The sequence below is a fragment of the Mandrillus leucophaeus genome, unplaced genomic scaffold, assembly GCF_000951045.1.
Source record: "Mandrillus leucophaeus isolate KB7577 unplaced genomic scaffold, Mleu.le_1.0 Scaffold1493, whole genome shotgun sequence".
In the NCBI taxonomy this organism is placed as follows: domain Eukaryota; kingdom Metazoa; phylum Chordata; class Mammalia; order Primates; family Cercopithecidae; genus Mandrillus; species Mandrillus leucophaeus.
Genome location: NW_012101469.1, coordinates 171,336 through 186,802, shown reverse-complemented (window position 1 = coordinate 186,802; position 15,467 = coordinate 171,336).

The window sequence follows — 15,467 nt, the reverse complement described above, 5'->3', positions numbered from 1 at the left end:
AGATCCACTGCTCTCTTCAAAGCTGTCAGACAGAGTCGTTTGCGTCTGCAGAGGTTTCTGCTGCTTTTGTGGTTGTTTACTGTGCCCTGTCCCCCAAGAATATAAATTATGTGTTATTTAAGATATATTTAACTTGTTACAGTTAATTAATTTTATTAAATAGGTAATTTTGTATTATTTTATTTATTTATTTTTTCTCCATATTTGATTATTATATTTTGCAAAAGTTTAAATATTTCATTTTTATTTTGGTATTTTAAGTAGAATGTTAATGGTAAAATGAATGTTCTATTATATATTTTAAAGTAACTTTATGTTCTTCTCATCTATATTTTCCTTTTCTCTGAGGCAGCTTCTTCTGTGCTTTTTCTCTTTTCTGAGAATGTGCGTTCTTCTACAATGTTGTGTAAGAGCAAATGCCAGGTTCATCATAAATAGGTACAATCTTATAAATTAAAGTCTACCTCTAAATATAGTTTATATTTTGGGTTGAACTTCCCATTTTTGAAACATACATGATAAAACTCTGACCTACTACAGCACATTCTTCCAATTTCTAATCAATGTCCATTCAACCAGAGCACTAACTGCTTCATAAGCTAAATTAGAGTGCCTTCTTATTGCTGATAATTCTTGGTACAGCCTCTTGAGCATCAAGTGCAAATTTCAAGAGAATCCGTCCCTAGACAAATTCAGCGTTATCAGCCTGAATCCAGACAGCTTTTGCTTCCTTTTGAATGCTACTAGCCTGTACTTTTCCATCTCTTTCATTTGTGCTGCCTTTGTGAATCCACAAAATCACATTCAGAACAGTAGTGGAAGAAAGAGCACAGGGGTTAGACGCATGTTTCTTTACTAAAGCACTTCAGCCCTTACAAATTTATCTTCCTTGTTCAATTCTCACTGAGAACCTCATCTATGTCTTGTTTGCCTGCAGTCAGAAACTCTTAAATGATAAGCCTGACAATGTATTTTTCTAACATTGTCACATCAGGTGCTAACAGAGTTCTCCCTTTTGGAATCAGATACACTCTCTAAAAATGAATGACTTAAATCTTGGTCCATCCTGTGACATTTGTTGAAATATTTCTAACATCAGCCAAATATATTCTTGGTACCTCTGGCTCTTTTGGATCAAAGATTTGTCTCTTGATAAGTGAATTGTTTTATTATATCTCTTTGAGGTTAAGCAAGTTATTTTGTTACCAAGTATGTATATATTATTATTCATTTTAAATTAATACATCTCTCTTCGGTATCTACTATCCCCAAGATACTATGCTAAGTGCCAGGGGTCATTTACTTCTAGATCTAATGAAGCCTTTAGATAATTTTTCATGTCCCAGCTGAAATTCCTCATCTTTCATAAAGATTTGTCTCTTGATAAGTGAATTGTTTTATTATATCTCTTTTAGGTTAAGCAAGTATTTTGTTACCAAGTATGTATATTATTATTCATTTTAAATTAATACATCTCTCTTGGGTATCTACTATTCCCAAGACTAGAGGTGGAATTGTGCATGAGCTGATGCTCCAAGTCCCTGGTGTGTGCTCCATTGTCCCACCTGACTAAAAGGAAATTCCAAGGTAAAAAGAAATTCCAAGATAAAATTAATAGATATTTCAAGATGGTGAGCAGGGGCCATCAAACCCTGAGCATGGGACACTTCTAAGTTCAGGGCCCTTTGTAATTACACCAGTCACTTGTTCATGAACCTGGTGCTGAGTATGTGTGTTTGTGCACACGTGCATGTGTGTGGTGTGTGTGTGAGGATGTATCTTAAGGGGGGCACATATTAAAAGCTTAGAATAGTCACTGCAGAATTCTATAGGGAATCAACATGTGTTGAATGGTAAATAATACATAGTTCCTTCAGTAATGCTGTGTTTCATGAGTGTCTTTGGAGGTAAAGCAGAATAAGTGGATGGCAGAGCCACATTATGATTACTGTGGGCCCTGGGCACTTTCATTTTACTGGACCTCTTTCTCCATAGTACAAAACTAAAATGTACGATTTATAACTGCATTGGTATAGAGGTGACTATGTTAATATTATACAGGAAAATATTTTTCAACCTTAAATTTTTTTCCTCTGATTTAAAGATATTAAAACATATATATGGGCCTCTAAAAGTATTGTGGGTTTCAGGCACAGTGCCTGATGGATAAGTTGGCACCTGTGGATAGTGGGTATCAGTCAGAAATGGCACAGTACTTGAAGTATAGGATCAGGGGAAGGGATTTTGGAGAGCCAGTGGGGACAGCATGATACCCTGGCTGGGTGAAAAAGGGTAAGGGAAGGCTTGAGGGAATGATGAATTAGGAGTCAGGGTAAAAGGAGAGGTAAGTTGTCAAATGGAAGTTTGGGGTCAGATGGAGAAATAGGCTAAGTCTTTTGGTGTTGAATCACTTAAAAATGAAAAGGTTACCTGCTTTTGCCTAGAGATTAAAATTCAGTCATTTGCCACATGACTGTTTTATTTTTATGTTTAATTTTATTCATTTGCTTTGTTATATGTACCTTATATTGTCATCAATAAATTACTTCTCTAGCAAATAAATTCTAGGAAAACATTTTAGATTATTCTTAAACTTTGAAATGGAAAGAGCTCTAAATTATATTATTTTCATTCTAATTTTTTGACTGAGATTAACAACATCAATGAGAAAAGAAATATTGCTTTTTTTCAGTTGGGACATTAAAATATAATCAATGCACCAATTTTTTGTGCACAGTAACTTAAGGGTTTTGAATTCAGCACATTTATAGTTTATCAGTGCTAATGTTTCCGGAATTATTTTAAGCAATATAGCATCAGAGTATATATGAGCTATTTTATAATATTAGAAGTCATCTTTAACTACAGGTTAAGTGACTACATTAACAGAGAATACAATTATTTTAATGGATTTTTAATTAAATGCTTAAGTCCTAGATAGTCTAGAGGTGCACTTTCAATTAAATTGATCTTTCTTGGAGGTTTGGTTGAAAGCTGTTGGCAAGAAGAAAAAAAAGATTCTGTGTTTAGTTTTGGTAAACATCAGACAAAGAAAGGTACAAGAAAGAACAGTAGAATGTAATTTAGTAACAGGTGAAAAACATAAACAGACATCTCACTAACTGTATAACTTGTCTATTACTGTATGAAATGTCTATTCTTAGTAATATTAAAGTACAAAGAAAGGTACCAATTTTACTACATAAATTAATTAGCAAAATATTGCATTGTTTTATTCATTTTATCTTTTATATACAATTTTTTATGTTTTAAATATCTCTTTTTCTCTGATTCAAAAACCATATAATTATGGATTTTCTCCCTTTTCAAATGTCGTGTAATGTGGTTATGTCACATAAATACCAAAAGACAAGCGGGAGGAGGAGAAGTAGCAGCAGGAGGGATAAGAAGACATAGGAAAGATAAAACAGCAAGCTCCCTACAGCTGAAAGTATTTAATCAGAGTCTGAATAGCCATTTGTTTAAAATGTTGATGAAGGGACTCCTATAGTGTACCTTTTCGAGTAGTTTATCTTCTAAGGTCCTTTCAAACCCTACAACTGGATAATTCAGTGATTTCTAATGTTATTAATAAAAATTCTTACTAGGGGAGAAAAACAAATGGCATTAGAAGTGACACAATTTAACTATCTTCACGAACATGTAACGCAAATTCAAGCTTTTGTAATATAAATAAAGAGCAAATTTCAGGCATCCTTTTTATTTTGTCATTAAACCGTAGGCTGTATTTAAGGCATTAAGTAAATGGAAAAAATAGTTTCTTAATTATTTGGGAACTTTTAATACACAGCTACCTTAAATCTTACAGTTTAGAATTTTTTCTAAGTGTGATCCTTGGCATATAGTATCGGAATCATCTGGAGAGCTAGCTAAAATGCACATGCCAGTACCCTGAAACTGCTGGATCACAAAATGTGGAGAATAAGTCGTAAGAATCTTCATTTTAAACTAATTTCCCAAGTTATTCTTATGCACCCACGTTTAAGTACTACTTATTGTGCTCTTGAAACTCAAAGTGTGATCCATGACCAGCAACATGAACATCGCCTGGAGTTTGTTAGAAATGCAGAATCTTAGGCCCTACCCCATACCTATAGAATCAGAATAATCATTTTAACAAGACTCCGAGGTATTTGAGGTACATTTTAAAGTCTAGCAAGCCCTAATTAGACAATATCCAAAGAGTGACAAAATGAAGTCAAAATGTGACTGTTTTGTCAAGTATATAACCAGTGATTTACTTCCACTCAACAAATATTCATTGAAAATAGACACTGTAGGCTGGGTGCGGTGGCTCACGCCTGTAATCCTACCACTTTGGGAGGCCGAAGCGGGTAGATCACAAGGTCAGCAGATGCAGACTGCCTTGGCTAACACGGTGAAACCCCGTATCTACTAAAAAATACAAAAAATTAGCTGGACGTGATGGCGGGCGCCTGTAGTCCCAGCTACTCGGGAGGCTAAGGCAGGACAATAGCATGAACTGGGGAGGCCTCAGAGCTTACAGTGAGACGAGATTGTGCCACGGCACTCCACCTTGGGTGACAGAGCAAGACTCCGTCTCAAAAAAAAAAAAAAAAAAAAGTAAAATAAACATTTTACCAGCTAATATTTGAGAATAAATGAAAGTATATCCTCATGAAATCAATAATCACAACATCATTTGGTAAATAAGGGATTTTTAACTATTTTAATTCTCTAAAATAATTTTACAAGGATAAACAATTGACATTTTTCACTGATTTAAGAATGAAACAGATTATGTGTACTAGAAGAAAATGATGTGAATTTTTAATTGTGAGTCCCACTTTTATAATTTTATATATTTTAATTGGTATACAACTAATTTTATTGATGCTCTCAGTCACCACATTCTATGTATTTGGTAATGTGATACAGTGAAGATCTGGGGGCAACACCACAAAGGTATTATCTAAGCGGTAGGGAAAGTGCTACCTTTAGAATGGCTATATAAGCTCCAATCAGAATGAAACTCTCACAAATAACAATAAACTCAATATTTGCATATTTGTTTATTATTATTTTTTAAAATTACCTCACATCACAAAAATAGAGAGATTGTAGAAGGAAATCAAGTTGGAAGAAGAGGGAGATTGTAGAAGGAAATCAAGTTGGAAAAAGAGGGTACAGTGATTTTCACATTTTTAAGTGTTTCAGCCTGCAGACAGACTCGTATCTGCACCTTGTGGGCAGCTATGATGGTGACACAAAAATTAGCAGAGGGTTTTCCTCAAGTATTAGCAGGGTACTGATCAACACATGCATGTGAGGAAGTCACACAAGGCTGGAGAAAGGAGCACTCAAAAGTATTAGAGAGAAAAAACAGTTGACAATAATGTTCACATAAAGATAGGAATCATCCCTCTTCTCACCAACCAGACTAGAAAACCTCACAACTCACAAAACACTGGGATGAATAGTCAGTTACATTCCTTGGTATTATTAGCCTTTGACTGAAAACTGTTCATGTCTTATATACCAAGTCTTAAAAGCAAGACGCAAAAGGATCAAACTGTTTCCAAGTAACAACTACATTTGTGAGCAACGCTCAATAATATTTAGAAGAATACAGAGCGGTCCAGCATTTAACAAGGTAAAATTCAATGTCTGGAATTCAATAAAAAATTAGTAGCATGCAAGGAAGCATAGACGCATGACTCATCATGAAGAGAAAAATCAATAAAAACTGAGGTCACTGATATGTTTTTTTAATCCAAGAGTGGAGGGAAAGTAATAAGATTTCTTTAAAACAAGTAAGTAGAAATTCTTGCTATCTTTTCTTAAACAAACAGAAAAAGAAAACATAGTTGTTATGTATCTCCTTCACTTTCCTGGAAATTCTATCCTCTAACTTGTGAAAAAAATAAGAAATCTTACAGGATAGGAAGGTAATTTGAGGAGTATGTCAGATTTCCCTAAATAATAGGTCTTTAGGCATTCAGAATATACAGACCTCTTATTTCTGACTGCAAAAATAGCTAGTTGATTATTACATTTTGCTGAAAAGGATACTAAGCTTATAGTTGGATAAAATTCACCAAACATTGTAGAGGTAGAGGAGGAAAGAGAGAAAAATAAAAGAGGGAGGGGAGAGAGCAGACTGTATGACTAGTAATAACGGAGCAAACTATTTTGAAATATAAAATAAAAGTTAAGTAGTCAAATGCATGAGCATAAGTTGGAAAGGTATATATGGATTACTGAAGAGAAGAAGTACATGCCTAGCCCTCATAAGACAACCTCTCTTCCACAGTTAGAATCTCTGTGCCACCAATGATAATCTAGTATCCCAAAAGGAAAAACAATATGTAATAAATGTTATAGAACATGAAGTATCATGAAATCAGCCATGAAAACCAAGAAGTATACATGATTCTATTTGTTTTGGTACACGGAAATTATTTCTTTTCATAAAAATGCAAACTAAAACTACAGGACGGTATAAATAAAATCATGTGCAGAGGTCCATTATGGTTATATCGGCTTTCCCATCAACTCTCCCATCCATCTTAGTCATTCTTTATCTCTCACTGTGTGAAGAGGATGTTTCTCTTGTCTAGTTTATCATTTGACACTTGATTGGTTAGTGGCTAGAATTAGATAACAAACCAGGCATTTGGTGGGATAAATGGAAGGAGAGAGAGGGGAGGAGTTCTGTGTAAAGGATATTGTTATCAGAACTTCCAGACATTTTATCATCTAGCTGTTTATGCTATTCTCATCTGAGCAAAGCAAAAATTATTAAACCAGCAATGGTCATAAACATGAACAGCATGCTTATTTAAAAAAATGTTGACCACAGACTCAAAGTTATCTGATTTTTTATCTTAATTCAAATCTGAGATCCATCACTAACAGGACTTGTGCATATCTCCTAATTTCTTGAAGTCTTAAAATCGTTTCATTATCTTTAAAATTCATAGTAATTCTTATCTTTTAAAGTTTCAGAGAGGACAAAAGGGGACAAAATCAATTAAAGTCAAACAAGGTAGGAAGCCAAGACATGCCAGTTCCCTATCTGCCACTCCTCTTTCTTAGATTACCCAGAATGTAGAACCATTGGCCATAAAACAGTCTGTAGACAGGAGGCCTGATGGAGTAACAGTCAACAATGTTTACCTGCTCTGATAAATATTTTCATTGTCATGGCATATGGGAGCTCCCAAAATATTACCCAAAGCATACAGTTACTGGCTCAACAGAAACATGAACACTGACTTAGAGATATCCTGAGAATAATATGTCCTGTCTCATAGGGTTTTAGGAAGAACAAAGAAGTGGCTTGTCTTATGTCAGGAATATGGAATAGCAGATGCATTTCTCTAAAGATGCTCTTTGAGTCATCCAGGATGGTGGGCTCATTTCTGAGATAACCCTGGATTAATCAAGACTCTTTGTTGTAACTAAGTGAAATTTACTTAACATCAGCTTAAATTGCTGCTGCTACTGTTTTTTGGGAGGAAGTATTATAATATGTAACTGAAAAATGCAGATATTACCCAGCTTTCAGGCAGAATTGTATCCAGGCACATAAACGCTGCCTTCAAAGGGCTGTCTCTTTTCATTTCCCAGGTCTGCCTTTCTCTAGGTTGTCTTTATTCTCAGGTAGACTCTCCCTATGGTGAAAAACACATCCCCTGGAAGCTGGAAGTTTTCACTGTCTCTGTAATGGATGATTCCAGAGAAAAGGTAGTGGTGTTGGTTTGTTTCCTAACAGCCTTAGCAAAAGTCCCTGGTAGAATTTTACTTCATTTGGCTTGGGTCATATGCCCTTTCTTGATCTACTGCTTATGACTAGAAAGATGGAGTCCTCAGGTTGTCTCAGCCAGGGTGCCTGTGCCCACCCTATGGTTCTCTGGTGCTTCTGGGGCATGGGAATGTGAATAGCCCCCCACTTCATCCCAGCATATGTATGAGGAGTTCTATAATCAGAGAAAAGAAAGGAGGAAAAAAGTTCTATGCAGGTAAATGCATTACTAGAACCTTTCAGAGTTAGTATTCATTCATCATTATTACAGTTTCTATCAAACTCCTAAGCATGATATAAACTATAAGGTTTCTGTGTGTTAAGAAATAACCAGGTCATTTTAGTTAGTTTGACCAGCTTGGTTGGGATGTGGAGTGGAGTCAGTTAGAAGGAGTAAGGTCAGTTGGAGAGATGGAAGAAAAAGAGGTTGATTCCTGAACACCATTTCTGACTTTCAATTCCCAGCTTGTGGAGCCTCATCCTGCTCCTCCAGCTCCCCAGTGACCCAGAGCTGTACAAAGTCGCAAGGCTTTCCCACCTACTATGGACCAAGCACTGAAATAGGTACTAGAAACACAGTGGTAAGAAAAATGAATGCCATCTCTGCACTCAGCAAGCTAAGGATATAGTACAATAGTTGTTGTTTCCTGGATTGGGTATTTGTGTCCTTGCTGTTCTTTAGAAATCACCTAAAGACACATCAGCATGACATCTTTTCTGTCCCCTTTCTGAGTTAACACAAAGGATCAAGTGGTTGAATCAGGCTCAAGAAGACAGACATCTGCCCAGAATTATGCTTTCCTGATAATTTCAAGGCTACAAGGAATCAACAGGAATTGATAGAATACGAAGAAGACAGGAACATCCTCTACTATGCCCTAGGTCCTTCTATTCTGCAACAAACATGCTCTCTCTAATCCCAAGTAGTAGATGATCATGGGCGTGATTTTTTTTTTTTTTTTTTTTTTTTTTTTGAGACAGGGTCTGACTCTGTCCCCCAGACTTGAGTGCAGTGGTGCAATTCCGGCTCACTGCAGCCTCCCCCTCTCTGGTTCAAACGATTCTCCTGCTTCAGCCCCCCAGTAGCTAGGATTACATAGGCATGCGCCACCACACCCAGCTAATTTTTGTGTTCTTAGTAGAGATGGGGTTTTGCCATGTTGCCCAGGCTGGTCTTAAACTCCTGACCTCAGGTGAATTGTCCGCCTCAACTTCCAAAATGCTGGGATTACAGGCATGAGCCACTCCACCTGGCCCATGGGTGGGATTTCTTTTTTTTTTTTTTTTAATTATACTTTAAGTTGTGGGGAACATGCCCACAATGTGAAGGTTTGTTACATATGTATACATGTGCCATGTTGGTGTGCCGCACCAGTTAACTCGTTATCTACATTAGGTATATCTCCTAATGCTATCCCTCCCCTTCACCCCACCCCATGACAGGCCCTGGTGTGTGATGTTCCCCCCCCTCCGTGTCCAAGCATTCTTTTGTTCAATTCCCACCTATAGGTGAGAACATGTGGTGTTTGGTTTTCTGTCCTTGCAATAGTTTGCTCAGAATGATGGTTTTTAGCTTCATCCATGTCCCTACAAAGGACATTAACTCCTCCTTTTTGTGGCTGCATAGTATTCCATGGTGTGTATGTGCCACATTTTCTTAATTGGGTTGGACATTTGGGTCGGTTCCAAGTCTTTGCTATTGTGAATAGTGCTGCAATAAACATACGTGTGCACGTATCTTTATAGCAGCATGATTTATAATCCTTTGGGTATATGCCCAGTAATGGGATGGCTGGGTCAAATGGTATTTCTAGTTCCAGATCCTTGAGGAATCACCCATGTCTTCCAAAATGGTTGAACTAGTTTACAGTCCCACCAACAGTGTAAAAGCATTCCTATGTCTCTACATCTTCTTCAGTACCTGTTGTTTCCTGACTTTTTAATGATCACCATTTTAACTGGTGTGAGATGGTATCTCATTGTGGTTATGATTTGCATTTCTCTGATGGCCAGTGGTGATGAGCATTTTTTCATGTGTCTGTTGGTTGTATAAATATCTTCTTTTGAGAAGTGTCTGTTCATATCCTTTGCCCACTTTTTGATGGGGTTGTTTGATTTTTTAATTTGTTTAAATTTGTTTAAGTTCTTTGTAGATTCTGGATATTAGCCCTTTGTCAGATGGATAGATTGTAAAAATTTTCTCCCATTCTGTAGGTTGCCTGTTCACTCTGATGGTAGTTTCTTTTGCTGTGCAGAAGCTCTTTAGTTTAATTAGATCCCATTTGTCTATTTTGGCTTTTGTTGCCGTTGCTTTTGGTGTTTTAGTCATGAGGACCTTGCCCATGCCTATGTCCTGAATGGTATTGCCTAGATTTTCTCCTAGGGTTTTTATAGTTTTAAGTCTTTTAAGTCTAACATTTAAGTCTTTAATCCATCTTGAATTAATTTTTGTATAAGACGTAAGGAAGAGATCCAGTTTCAGCTTTCTACATATGGCTAGCCAGTTTTCCCACCACCATTTATTAAATAGGGATTCCTTTCTCCATTTCTTGTTTTTGTCAGGTTTGTCAAAGATCAGATTTTGTAGATGTGTGGTATTATTTCTAAGGGCTCTATTCTTAGAAATGTGTTACATTGATCTGTATCTCTGTTTTGGTACCAGTACCATGCTGTTTTGGTTACTGTAGCCTTGTAGTATAGTTTGAGTTCAGGTGGTGTGATGCCTCCAGCTTTGTTCTTTTGGCTTAGGATTGTCTTGGCAATGCAGACTCTTTTTTGGTTCTATATGAACTTTAAAGTAGTTTTTTCCAATTCTGTGAAGAAAGTCGTTGGTAGCTTGATGGGGATGGCATTGAATCTATAAATTACCTTGGGCAGTATGGCCATTTTCCCGATATTGATTCTTCCTACCCATGAGCATGGAATGTTGTTCCATTTGTTTGTGTCCTCTTTTATTTCATTGAGCAGTGGTTTGTAGTTTTCCTTGAAGAGGTCCTTCCCATCCGTTTAAGTTGGATTCCTAGGTATTTTATTCTCTTTGAAGCAATTGTGAATGGGATTATTCTGCATACTACTGTCAAGAACTGTGCAATGTTTGAGATTTTACTCTACTTCTATATTGACAAGCTTTGACTGTTTCACAGTTGCTGACAGAAGATACGAGATTCCTGGGTCAGAAACAAAAGACATTATTACTCATGACAAAAGGAGCAGCCAGGCCTTCATTTGTTTGTGTGAATTCCCCGTGTTCCCCCAAATCTCACAACAAGGACACACGAACAGCCCATTATGAATGCCTGCAACTGCAATTAGTTACATTATATCAGGGAAACACTGAGCTTAGGGCATCTACCGCTTTTATAGTTAGTGGAAACAAGTCTATTCTTTTTTGTCAAAGGAGATGTTAGCTCAATTCTCTGTGGAACTATAGCCCTGAAAAATGGCTTGGGTAAAGATGATCAGAGCCCTGAATTCTTAGCATACCCAGCAAGAATATGTAGGGATAACCAGGGCCTGTGGCAGATTCTTTCTCAATGTATACTTTATTTTAGAATGCACTAATGTATTATCATTTGAGATTCTCAGTGGTTTGAGAATTCTGTTTCTCTTTTGTATCTTTAAATCATCTCTCTGTTGGTCCTTTTCAATGAGTAAACTTCTGCAAGTGTCATTCACCTTAAAAAAAACTTCCCCTCTTCCACTACCACACTCTACTGTACAACTACAACTTCCTCTCCTTAACAGTCAAACTTATTACAAGGCATGTCTTAATTCCCTGTCTTTCTTCCTTTATCTCCCACTTCTTTGTCAACCCATCCCACTAAATCTGGTACCAGTGGAACCACTCCACTAACACAGCTATATATACTAAATAAATTATCAGTGTAGTAAAATATAGTATACTATATTATATACTAGTATATAATTATATGTAGTAATATACCTATATAGTACATACTTATACCATATATAACTCTATATAGTCTGTGTATATATATTTATATAAAACTGTATTAATGGAGTGGCTCAATTGGTACCAGATTTTAGTAAATATATATATGTTTTTATACTAAATACTAAAATACACAAAATTTATATTTATATAGTAAATATATATTTAGTGTGTGTATATATATATACATATATATGTATTTTGTGTATGTGTATATATATAGTAGAGAAAGACAGATCACTGTGGTGTGGCATATAGAAGATATTGGAGGGTCCCATGGTGAACATGGAGTGAGCTGTTATTAGGTTACTGCAACCATCAATGTAGTTCAAATTAGTGTGGTAACAGTGGAGATTAAAAATGGATGGACAGATTTGACATGTCTTAGATGGTAACTTTGATACAGTGAAATCTGGGATTAGGTTGGTTGTGGATGAAGGAGGGGAAAGTGTCAAGGATGACTTCTAAGTTTCAGACTTGTATATGTAGATAGTAGTTGAAAAATCAGCTCACATTTTTCCCCTGATCTTAGCCCACATATTCAGCTGCCTAATAACATCCCCAGCTTTTCATCCCTTTTGATAATTCAAAAGAAAATGGATTTGGTGATCAGGCAAGACAGAGATAAAACCAGAAACTTTGATAATATTTCATCATCTAATCAAAGCCACATTTACACAGGTGGAGAGAGAGGACCCAGTATGTATTTAAACTGTTGTTTTTATGTAATTCCAAGCAGATAAATATCCTCCTTTCCTCACTTACTAGAGGATGCTTAACTAGCCTTATTTTTTTTTGGGGGGGGGGCTGTGAGAGATAATAACAAGAAGATAACAAAATTTGTCTTTGACTTATGTACTTGCCCGTCAAAATATTTATTTCTAAAACTGATCTATTCATCTAATATGCAGTGTTTCTTCTCTTGTGCTATTTTGGTGAATGCCACAACCATCTATCCAATTATTCAAGGCAATTGACCCTGACTCTTTCTTCTCCATCACATTCACTTAATAACCAAGTCATACTGATTTATTCTCCTTAAGTTCTTTTATATCTGCCACATCTCTCTATTTCTTCTGCTACTAGCTTACGTCCTCATTGTCTTTCATCTGGATTTTGGCAACAGTTATTGGTTGGCTTCTCTGACTTCTGTCTGCCACCCCTTTTATCTATTCTTCACTCTGTGAGTGCCCACTGCCTATAAAGTAAAGCCGTAACTCCTTAATGTAGTATAAAAGACTTTCCATGATCAGGCCCCTGCCACATCTCTAGCAAAATCTTTTTCCACTTTAACTCTCCCTCTAGATAGACCAAACTAATTGCATATTCTATGAACGTATGAACTCTCCTCCTATCCTTAGCACAAGATAAGTCCTTTAAGCTTTGTTCCTTCTTAGTACTGTTATTCTCTTCAAAAATCCTATTTACCTCTTTTCTAAACTAAGTGGGTTTTGTTATTGCTTGGTGAATGCCTGTGCTAGAAAATGGCAACTTCTTTTTATTTGCAGCAATAGCAGAAATTAGGAAAATAAAATCCACAGAGTTACCAGCATGCATTTATTTCCTACTTAATTAGATCTGACTTTCAAGATACCAGAGAGTGTAGCTGCCAAGAAAAGAAAAAAAGGAAACACACAGGATAAAGGATGAGATTAAAAAAAAAAAAAAAAGTAGGATGATTCACCATGAAGAAACCATTCAAGAAGCCAACTTTAGTATCCCTGCCACTGTCAGGTGTTATCATGACTTTGTACAGGCAGTTTTATAAACACTAAGCATTTGCAGTCAAGATGAACCAAGATGAACCATCAAATTCATTACAATTTTGACAGAATATAATATCTCCAATAAATTCTGTAGAGAACAACTGGAAAGTATGACTTTTATATACTTTATGAAATACAGATTTAAGTCATTTTACAGATTGGAGGACAACAAATCTTTTTGAAAAGTAGATGTTACATTTAAGCTGCACTTGGTGATTTTCTCCCACTGTAAGCTGCTACAGTTTACAGCATGCATCAGTAAAGATAATTTTGTTTACAAGCAACAGAATCATTTAACTAAAAAATAATTAAAGGGAGTTATTGGATCACCTAACAGAAGTTCAGAGATAGGGAGGACTTCAGGCATAGTTTAATCAGGGCTCCAACTCCAGTTCTCTGTAATTTCTTCAGTTTTGTCCCGTATCGATTGACTTTATCTTTAGTGTAGCTTCACTCATGGAAGCAAAGTGGTTATGGCAAAATGGTTCATATTCGTACATTATAGTTTCCAGATCAAGAGAGCATCTATGTCCCAGGATCCCCAGCCTATATGTTGAGCTTCCTACTGACTGGATCTCATCTGAAGTAATGCATTCCTCATGAGAAAGTCATATGCTAATGAAGGGACTACCTGATCCAATTACTGTGGTAAATATAGATGACATTATGCCAAATAAAGCCCATCCTGGATTTGGAAGAGGAGCAGTGTTTATCAATCCCACATAAACTACATGATATCTCTAAAGTGAAAGAGGTAAAATGTACCTATAGAAAACCTGAGAACACCCAGGTTTATTTAGTATGAAAGAAGGAAAATGGATGAATCCCAAACAGGCAACCAGCCAATACTCATTACAGACACAATTCATATTTGCTCCTCAGAAGATTTAGAGACTATTTTGTAACCAGATGTTTCAAGATACTTGTCAGTAGTCATAAATGTCAAGAGTCTACTGCGAGGGTGAAAAGAGGGTAAACAGAGTCAAGGAGCCCAATTCTGAGAAATTCCATCAGTGAGTATAGCTGCATTAAAAGACTGAATGGTGTGGATGACTCTCGAACTAATCGTTCATTTATTCATTCATTCATCATCCATATGACATATATAGGGTGTTTAATCTATGCCAGAAAATATTTAAGGCAATGGGATCTTTAACCCCTTAAGAAATTCATTCTGTCAGGCACTCCAGAATTTTAAGGAAGAAATAAGCACTTTTGATATATAGAGTGATTGCCACTATAGTAGAACACAGGAAAGTAAGGCCACATGGAAAACCTAGCAGAATCTTCACCAAACTCTTCAATATTTCCTCCAAACCTAACACTCTACAGTGCAATCTCCAACATAAAGCACCCTAGGAGCACTTATTTTCAATCAACAGGTATCTGAGAGTAGTATATTAAAAGGCAAAGGAAGAATAATTTATCTTACTGTGGTTCTCAGTCAAATGGTTACACAATCTAAAAGAAATAACATGAAATGATTTTGATTGTTTGGAAACAAAACAATCTCAGGGAGCTCTTAAGTGCAAAATACATTTGCTAATAATGTGCGTTCTTTTAAGATATTATATTATGTGACCATCTCAGGAAATAGTTTTGAGGGATACATAGAGCAAAAATATTTAGAGAAAGGACATTAAAAGGAAAAATAGCAGACACAGTTTATTCTTTTTGACAGTCTTTTATAGCATAGAATCATGAAATCTTGGATCCACATCACAGCGGTAATGTTGAGAAAATTCTAATCACTTTATCCTTATTCCCAGCAGTGTCCTGGAACTCCAATTCTAAGAACAAGACTTTCTGTAAGCATCTAGCATGAAGATATAACTCAGAGAATTGTTGAAAAATTATTTCTTCACGTGAAGGATACTTGTTAATAACATTTTAATGTAATATTGAAATTTCTGGTTTTTAACTTTGTTGGGCAGAATCTTGATAGCCAAGAAAATCACTT